Source organism: Pinus tabuliformis, chromosome Q (genome assembly GCF_031772625.1).
Source record: "Pinus tabuliformis cultivar Carrire ecotype Pingquan chromosome Q, CPIR1, whole genome shotgun sequence".
Lineage (NCBI taxonomy): Eukaryota > Viridiplantae > Streptophyta > Pinopsida > Pinales > Pinaceae > Pinus > Pinus tabuliformis.
Window position 1 is genome coordinate 774,768,263 of NC_142296.1, and position 8,954 is coordinate 774,777,216.

An 8,954-nucleotide genomic window follows, 5' to 3' on the forward strand; every position below is an offset into this window, starting at 1 on the left:
TTTGAAAATGATTACTCTACACTTTTAGTCTAATAATTTCTCTAGTGTGCCCATTAGTTTCTAGTAGTGCTTCACTCTCTACCATACTACTCATGTGATATCATAAAATGTAACAAATTGAAATAATTTCAATAATTGTTTCTATAGACTATTCTAAGCATTGGATTTTACTTGGGTGTTTCATTATTATTGGTTGGACGATTTTTTCTAATGGTTTGGCAATTTCCCTCCATAATCCAAGTTGTGCCATCCTTTTATTCCTTTGGTTACATGGTACTTTTATCTCTGATGCAATGTCTCTTGTTTGTATTAGTAATTTCATAAACTACTTTCCTATATGTTTGCATGTAACTTAATTTAGTTCCCTATCTTATGTTTTTAGGTAGTGCATTATCCAGAGATCGTCGCTTTTTCTAGGAAAATGGACTATTAAGTTCAAGGATCTTGATGGAATGTGGGTACCTATTCCTTTGTCTCTTCAATAATGTTTTTTAAACTAATTTCTCATTCGAAAATTCCTTCTTTAACTCATGAATTTATTAACCTACAAAATTTACCTAGTGCTCTTTAGTCTTGAAATTGTAAATTTTTCTAATCAAGTTTTAAGTGATCAATGTTCCTTGACATTAATTGCATCTGCATTTCTTTATAATTTCCAACTTAATGTAACCAATGGGTTTTTTCCTAGCTTTTGGACTGGGTAGTTCATAGGCTAGAATGTTTTTTTGGATTTTTCAGGTTTGAAATGGGATTAGCTTTATTCTTCTAAATTTTTTCTTGGAAATTTTCATTAACACCATGATCCATTACTTTTATGAAGGACAACTACATGACATGTGTTTTTTGTAGTTACACTTGTTAACTCAAAGGTTGAATAGGTGGATTTTTCTTTACCACCTCTCGTCCACTTAATTTTTATGCAGCTTGAAATACAATTTATAGCTTCTTCTCTCAGTTATCCTTAAATCTCATCTATGTATGCTATATTGAAGTGATGAATAATGTAGGGAACTTGCTCACCTACTCTACATAGATTTAGATCTTACACAAGTAGGCATTAATTAGCAAAGATTGGCATGACAATTTACTTTCTCTAGTCCCACATTGAACATTATTCATTGATATTATCACTAGTGGATACCATAACTTTTTCATATACCAACAAATAGGGACCAAGTTTTCATTTTATTTCTTCATAGTTTCAAAACTTTGACACCAAAAATTTTGGGGTCTTCCTCTCATGAAAATACCTTAGCACCATAAAATATTGTACTCTAAAGAATTTTTTCCAATGCTAAGATAAATTTCCCTTGTATATTATTTGTCTTGTGCATTTCAATGAATTTTTTCCTGATACTTTGGTTAAATTTTCTCATCAAGTTATTTGTGTGTTTCTTAGATTGTCAATTCCTTGACTATAATCCATGTCGTTGCAAAGTACTTAAATGAGGCTTATATTAGCGAAATTATTGAAAGGGTTTGCATACAATGATCCTCTGAACCCTAAAAGGTTAATTTTCTAGGGATAGTGCCAAAGTGAGAGTCAAAGGCTACATTCAAGAGCAAGGGTGACATACATGAGTGAAGCTAAGGAAATCTCGAGCATAGAATTACTTTCCAAAGTAAAAATCAAAATAGAAAATAACAACATGAATTCCATTGAGTTTAAATTAATCTTGTATCAACCCAAAGCAAAACACAACAATCAATTATTACAATAATCTTTAGTAGCTTAATCCACAAGCGGGTTTTCTCTAATTAGAAAAAAAATCATGTCTAATTTTTATTGTGATAGCTTATTTATTGTTTTGTATATATTTTCACTATTGTACCATAACATATGTTATAAATAAACAAACCGAGAAGGACAAAGTAGAAATAAAAAGATTCAAATTAATAATTGAGAATTTTTCTCATTCCATTTCTTAGATTAAGTTTATAACTCACACCCTTCAATTACATGAAGAGAATTTGTGAATCATTGGCTTTTATTCACATATTGTTTGCATGTTATTCTTGATAGAATATTCAACGTGCTCCACAACTATTAAATCATCAATAAGTTATCACACATTATGTGATCCACAACCAGTGTCATAATCCCTCCATTATAACATGAAAATGTGTATGGAGTAGGAACTCATAATCATAATAATAATGACACATGCATAAATGGAAACAATAATAGATGATTCTCAACAACCATTTAGCCCCATTTTGGCCCTCTGGCTCAGGCTAGGCCTCACACCCTAGCCTCGCTCACAAAAATTAGGCAAACCATAATCATGCCCTAGGTTCCCTTCTCATTCTCACAAGAACCTTCTCTCGTCTTTTGTTTCTCTACACCTTACCCCATGCTAAAGTTTACTTTTATCTCTTCTTCTTTCTCTTGCACACCCACTCGTGATTCTTCTCTAAATTTTTCCTTTTTTGGGTAAGCTTCTTTGTTAGGTCTTCTATCAGGTCTTCCCATGGTTGGTTCAATCAGAAACTTTTCGTGATTTTTGTTAGCATTATGTTATCCATGCCTTTTGAATAGTATTGGTACTACTACCCACTCTTCTAATAATTATTGGCAATGATTTTTGCACCTTCCCACTAGATATTTTCTTGGGAAAGATTGACAATATTGACCCTTATGAATATTTGGCTTAGGAAATAATCCATTAGAAAATACTAATCCTCAAATTTCTCTTTCTTGGCTTGCCTCCACCTCATGACTTCTCATGTTCTATATCTTATGAAGGCTTCACCACTTTATCAATTGGTATTTAAATAATTACAATTATTCTAGGTCAATTGCCCATTTACATTTACATGCCCATTCAGGGATCAATAACATAATTAATTACGATTGCAATGTCAATGGGGTTATGTTATAAGGATATCACATTATCCTAGGAGGGTGGTGATAGAAAATCAACCAAGTCACCATAAACTTATCAAAAATTGAAGAAAATATCTATGAGGAGAAGAGACATCTCCCTTCGAGCATGCTACCAAAATTATCCAAATAAAATGAATCTATTTAAAAAATAAAAATAGACCACCTCATAAATCTAGGCATGTGAAAAAAATCATCAAAATAGCACATCATATGGATCTAAGGGATCTAAGGCACTTTCTATTAGTGATAAGTTGTGCTAGCATTGTGAAGATCCTCCAATCCAAAAGAATAACTCTAATAACATGTGCCCTCTCTAATCCAAAAGAATGTAATTTCATATGCCCCTCAATTATAACCTAGAAGTCATTAGAGTCATTAACATCTACTCTAGCATATCCCTACACATATGCAATGGACTCCCTCCTACAATAATGGGTGGTAGGTTAGGGAAATGGGGAAAATCTCCCCCACTCCTAGATAGTCCAATTTTGAAATGCAAATCCTCCTCGATGCATGTTTAATATACCTTTTTTCCAATACACTTAGGATGCATAGGATCACTACTCATTATTGTGACCTATATAGACAATTAGTGTTAGTGTGTGAACAAACCCAAGGCTACATTAGTGGCGATTTTTTCAAACAAAAAAAAAGAATCAAACTATAATTTAAAATTTAAACCAATGAAAATGTGAAATAAGGGATAACAATCAATTTATCTAGTCCCTTTTTAACCAATAAGGCATGGTTGCATGTAAATAAAAAATATAGATTTGTTACATTTTGAAAACTAATGAGGCAACACAAATCAATTGTGGAAGAGGAGGGATGGAGAAATTTAGTAATCAAATAGCATCATACAACTAGGTGCTTGCAGGGGATAGGGAGTACCAATACTTGCATGCATGTGAAGCACTAAATGAAAGTTTGAACAAAAATTGTTTTTGTTGAAAATGCAACAAGATGATGGAGCTTAGTGGAAAGGAGTCACCTTCACTAAGCGGGCCCGCAGCCTATTTTTGGCGCAAAGTCTATTTTTAGACTGTGTCTATTTTTAGACATATGGATCATGGTCTATGAGTTGCAGGATGCTATTTGTGGATGATTGGTCATGTTGGTAAAAATAGATGGAATTCTATTTTTAGACATATGGGCGGAGTCTATTTTTAGACTGCCAAGCTAAAAATAGAATAGTCGAATATTATTAGCTCATAATAATATTTGGACTATAAACATTATCTTATCCTCTTGGAGCACTTCAGTTTGAGCTACGGACGTGGCACATGCAATTGTCAGAAGGAAATATGCTTTTCTTATGGGTCAGTTGAGCTATTGCATGATGGACTTCAGTTAGAACTCAAGTGATTGAGTTTGGTGGAGTTGATTGAGGAGTTGATGGAGTTGTGTTCAGTTTGACTTAGTTGAACTAGTTGTATTTAGTTTAACTGCAGAATACACTAGTGATGAGTGATGTGAATTAATTATTAATTAATTCACTAATTATTAACTCATAAAGCAACTAAAGAATACATCAGTTAACTCAGTGCATGGACAGTTCAGTGGAGACAAGTGTTAGAGGTGAGTGAAAGGGCAAGACAGCTGTCAGTTATGACTATAGTTGTGCATGAGATTTGCACAATCAATGGATTGAGTATTTCCAATGAGGATTGTGTGGTTCAGCAAAGGAAATACGAGTTTGCTTCAGCCATTCTCATCTATTCTCATGCAGGATTACGCAGTGGAGGCAAGCAGACAGTGGAGGAGATTTGAACCTGTGATTGATTCAGATCTGAGCTAGTTTGTGTGTAATAGGTGGAGATAGTACTGAGTACTTGCGAGGAGTATTGTACTATGTATTGTTACATGTTCTCAATCAATATAATATACAGATAGTTGGGGGTTTTCAGCTGTATGCTTTCCCCGTGATATACTGTGTTGATATGTGTGATTGATGCTTCAATGTGCGCATGCGATTGTTTCTGAATACTGCAAATTGATGATCAATAGTAGAGGAGGTTATGTATTATGCATGTATTCCGCAATAGTGTATAATCGGGATAATCTCTGTGAATAAGTGTCATATTATTCAAAATTTCTACAGTTTTACCTTACCACAATGTGCCTTGTATCCTTGTAACCAATTTCAGTACACATGTAAGGATTAGATATCAATGTTGTGATATTTTTTTTGTGCATCATTGGTCAATTTTTATGAATCTTTCTATAATGCACATTAATTATAGCACTCCACACCAGTGCATCTAAATCTACTTGGCACATTAATAATAATCATTTAAAAAATTCTTAGCCCTAGCATAGTGTGCATTGTGTTGTATGAATTAGTGTATTTATACGTAAGGTAAGTATTGTAATATTTTTTTTTTAATGATTTTTAACAAAAGTATGATTTTTATTTGAAACTAAAACCAATCTACCTTGTAATACAATGGATTAATGCATTGTATTTATGAATAAGCGTCAATGAATTTATATGGGAAGTATGAGGAAAGAAGAAGGTTCAAATTCCTTAGATATTGGAGTCTTCTAGACCCATTATATTTTATACTCAACGCTTATTTCTTCATAACTATGGAAGGTAGATTTCCTTAAAATCCACCGCTTTGAATTTAGTGATTAGAAAGCTTAATGGCATCGAAATATGCCAATCACATCTATCAGTGATGCCTAGAACAAACATTTTGTGTTACTTAGAATGTCTTGGATGGGTTCTAACATTCCCTATATTACTATTGGGGTCTTTGGGTTTTTATTTCTTCATTTTAATGAGTTTTCTTCAAAAGTCAAGAGCAATTTATTATACATGTAATTCCCCTAAGACCTTTCACAACCCCACAAAGATTGATAGATATTAATAATGACCTACCCAAGTTTAGCTAAAAACTTCACTCCTTAACACCCTCTATATCCATGTAAGTTAGTCAGTTAGCTAGTTAGGGACTAGTTGATCAAGACACTTCTTTCATGAGGCTGGGTAGGACCTACGTTGCAACTATCTACGTAAAAGAATGTTTTGTTATGCTCACTTAGGTAAGGTAAGACTATTGTTATATACATCATGTTACAATTTTTTGAATATTTCATATTTTACAAAGCTTGAGTGCAAGAGGCAATCCTTTTGTTCGAGGAGGTTGATAATGGATTCAAAAGCATACGAAGAATTCAAAGTCAAAGGATACTTAAAAGATATGTACCCAAAGGGATTTTGAAAACTAGTGATTTGGGTGGGCAAGTTTCACATGATTAATTTTTTTAGAATTTTTTGCTATGCTCGCTTAGGGAAGCTAGGACTACTTTTGTATGCATCATGTTACAATTTTTTCAATGTTTGTATTTTACAAAGCTTGAGTGCAAGAGGCAATCTTTTGTTCGAGGAGATTGATAATGGATTCAAAAATGTATGAAGAGTTCAAAGTCAAAGGATACTCGAAAGAGGATATGTGTCCAAAGAGATTTTGAAAACTGATATTTTAGGTGGACAAGTTTCGCATTTTTTTAGAAGTGCTTAAAAACATCTTTAAGGTAATTAACTTACTAAAACTCATATTAATTGAATTAAAGACTAACTTAATTTTAAAAATTATATGGTCAATGGGGTCTTAGATAGATAGTGATTAGGTGTTTTGTTAAGGCACTCCTTGATGTGAAGTCAATGGTTCAATTCCCTGTCGTGATTGAGGTGACATATTGAACATAATAGGGTCTTGGATAGATGGTGATTAGGTGTTTTGTTAAGGCACGCCTTGATGTGAAGTCACCAGTTCAATTCCCTGTCATGATTGAGGTGATATATTGAACATAATGAAGGACTTGAGGTGATATATTGGACATTATGAAGATGTAATCATGCCAAGCTTTATAATTTTGTTTTATATTAATTAAGCATAAATTAAATTAATTAACACAAACTCAAATAACCAAAGTGATTTTGAAAATAAATTTCTTTTATTATATTAATTAAGCATAAGTTAAATTAATTAACACAAACTCAAATAACCAAAATAACACATCCGAAATAAAGACTTGGTCACCTCAAAGAGAACTCTTGGAGATTAAAAGTATAATTTAATCTTAAAAATTATATATATTAAACATAAATTAACATAGACTCATTTAATTTCGAAATGAATTAAAAAAATAAATAATACATCCTTAATAACATGATAACACACAAACTCAACTAAGTAAATCATCTTTAATAACATAAAGCCACCTTTAGCGAAGAGATTAAAATCCCCGAGATTTCGAAATGAATTAAAAAAATAAATAATACATCCTTAATAACATGATAACACACAAACTCAACTAAGTAAATCATCTTTAATAACATAAAGCCACCTTTAGCGAAGAGATTAAAATCCCCGAGATTTCGAAGTCAAAGACAAGACATAAAGGCAATGTGGAAAGCGCGCCAGGTAGGGGTCGAACCTACGACTTTCTGCTTAGGAAACAGACGCTCTATCCACTGAGCTACAGGCGCCGTTACAAATTCTATTTCTGTTAATTCTTATTTAGGATAATAATAACTAAGTTATTTCGTTTGAAGAGAGATGAGCTCTCTCTATTTGTATGTATATCTGAAATAAAAAGAATAAATACGTGAATTGCACGGGAGGTGATTGAGTGGTTGGCTCGCGTAGGTTTGAATCTAGAAGTTTATGAGATGTAATTTTTTTTGGAGAGGTTTATTTTACAGTGTAATATCATATGTAATTTTGTTTGTTTATCATCAAATTTGAAATTTTATTTATATTGGCCCAAATAAAAAAAAAAAAAAAAAAAAAATGAAATAATTCTACAAAATATTTAAATAATATTCGTTTGTAAAAAAATTTGCACGTGAAGAAATTGAAATTGGATCTCGCTTGGCTCATATTAAATCTGTATTTAAGATGGACCTATACTGGTGTTTAACAATTCCATAATCAAAGCAAAGGCAATACACTTCAAATGAACACCCTATGATTGAGGTGTGAATTACCTTGGAATCAGCTAAAAAGTCACAAGGGAAAAAAAACCATCCATAGACGTTTTGAGGGATGGGGATGATATCCCATCAAATTATTCAAATGAAGGGTCTATAAAAGACCCATCCAATTTATATAATGTAGGTAGTTATACAATATTAGCTTAGTTTAATGGGTGGTTGAGTGTTTGAAATATTATTTGAGGATGAAATATTATTTATGAATGGAAGGAAGGTTAAATTGTGGTTATATAAGGTAACAAGTTTTTACTTTTGTGAATTATGAGGTGTAGACCAATTTGTTTGTGTGGTGTTTAGTTCCTACTAAGTCATAGGTTCAAATCTCATAAGAAGGGTTAAGGATGGGAGCCACCTTTGGGGGAATTAAACTATCCCAAGGGGCGTCCAGGTTCAACTAAGCTTCACATAATCCTAGTGATAGGATCCCACTAATGAACAATCATTCTTCCATCCAACATTGGAGTTGGCCTCAGCCTAGGCTAAGCCTAATTCGAAAAAAGAAAAAAGAAAAAAAACTTTCACTCTTGTGAGATACCTTTAAGTTTTAAACCCTTAATCTATTTCTTTGTTTAAAAAAACTCTTAACCAAACAATCTATTTCTTTGTTTAAAAAAAAACTCTTAACCAAACAAAAATAGTTTTTAAATCACATATATTTTATATTTATAAACTTAGTATTTTTATTCTATAATTATTATTTCCAATATATATTATATAAAATGTGTTTATTGTTTTACCTTAAAAATTAATTTAAATAGCAATGTAATAAGTCAAGAATGATTGTTATTTTATCTTGAGTTATTGAGTGGCATTTCAACAAACATAAGATCATGTTATGGGATGGAGCTTAACAATATGTCTCAAAACAAAGGGATTTGGGGAGGGGCTTTAGTAAATACGACTGATGTGGTTTGATTAAGTGTGTCTACTTAATTTCCCGTCATCTTAATGGAAACATTAAATATGGAAGGAAATTTTGAAGAGCATGTAGTTTATGAGGAAGATATTAAGCCTAGTCTTACACAATCTTCGTGCTCTCCTACACTTTCAAATCACTTTACT

The 8,954-nt window shown here is 32.2% G+C and overlaps 1 non-coding gene across 1 annotated transcript; it reads right to left on the reverse strand.

Annotated features, from left to right (window-relative positions):
• Positions 1-7,312: 7,312 nt before the first annotated feature.
• Positions 7,313-7,385, reverse strand: TRNAR-CCU (transfer RNA arginine (anticodon CCU)). Its single transcript has one exon. It is a non-coding gene; the product is annotated as a tRNA-Arg (tRNA).
• Positions 7,386-8,954: the final 1,569 nt, after the last annotated feature.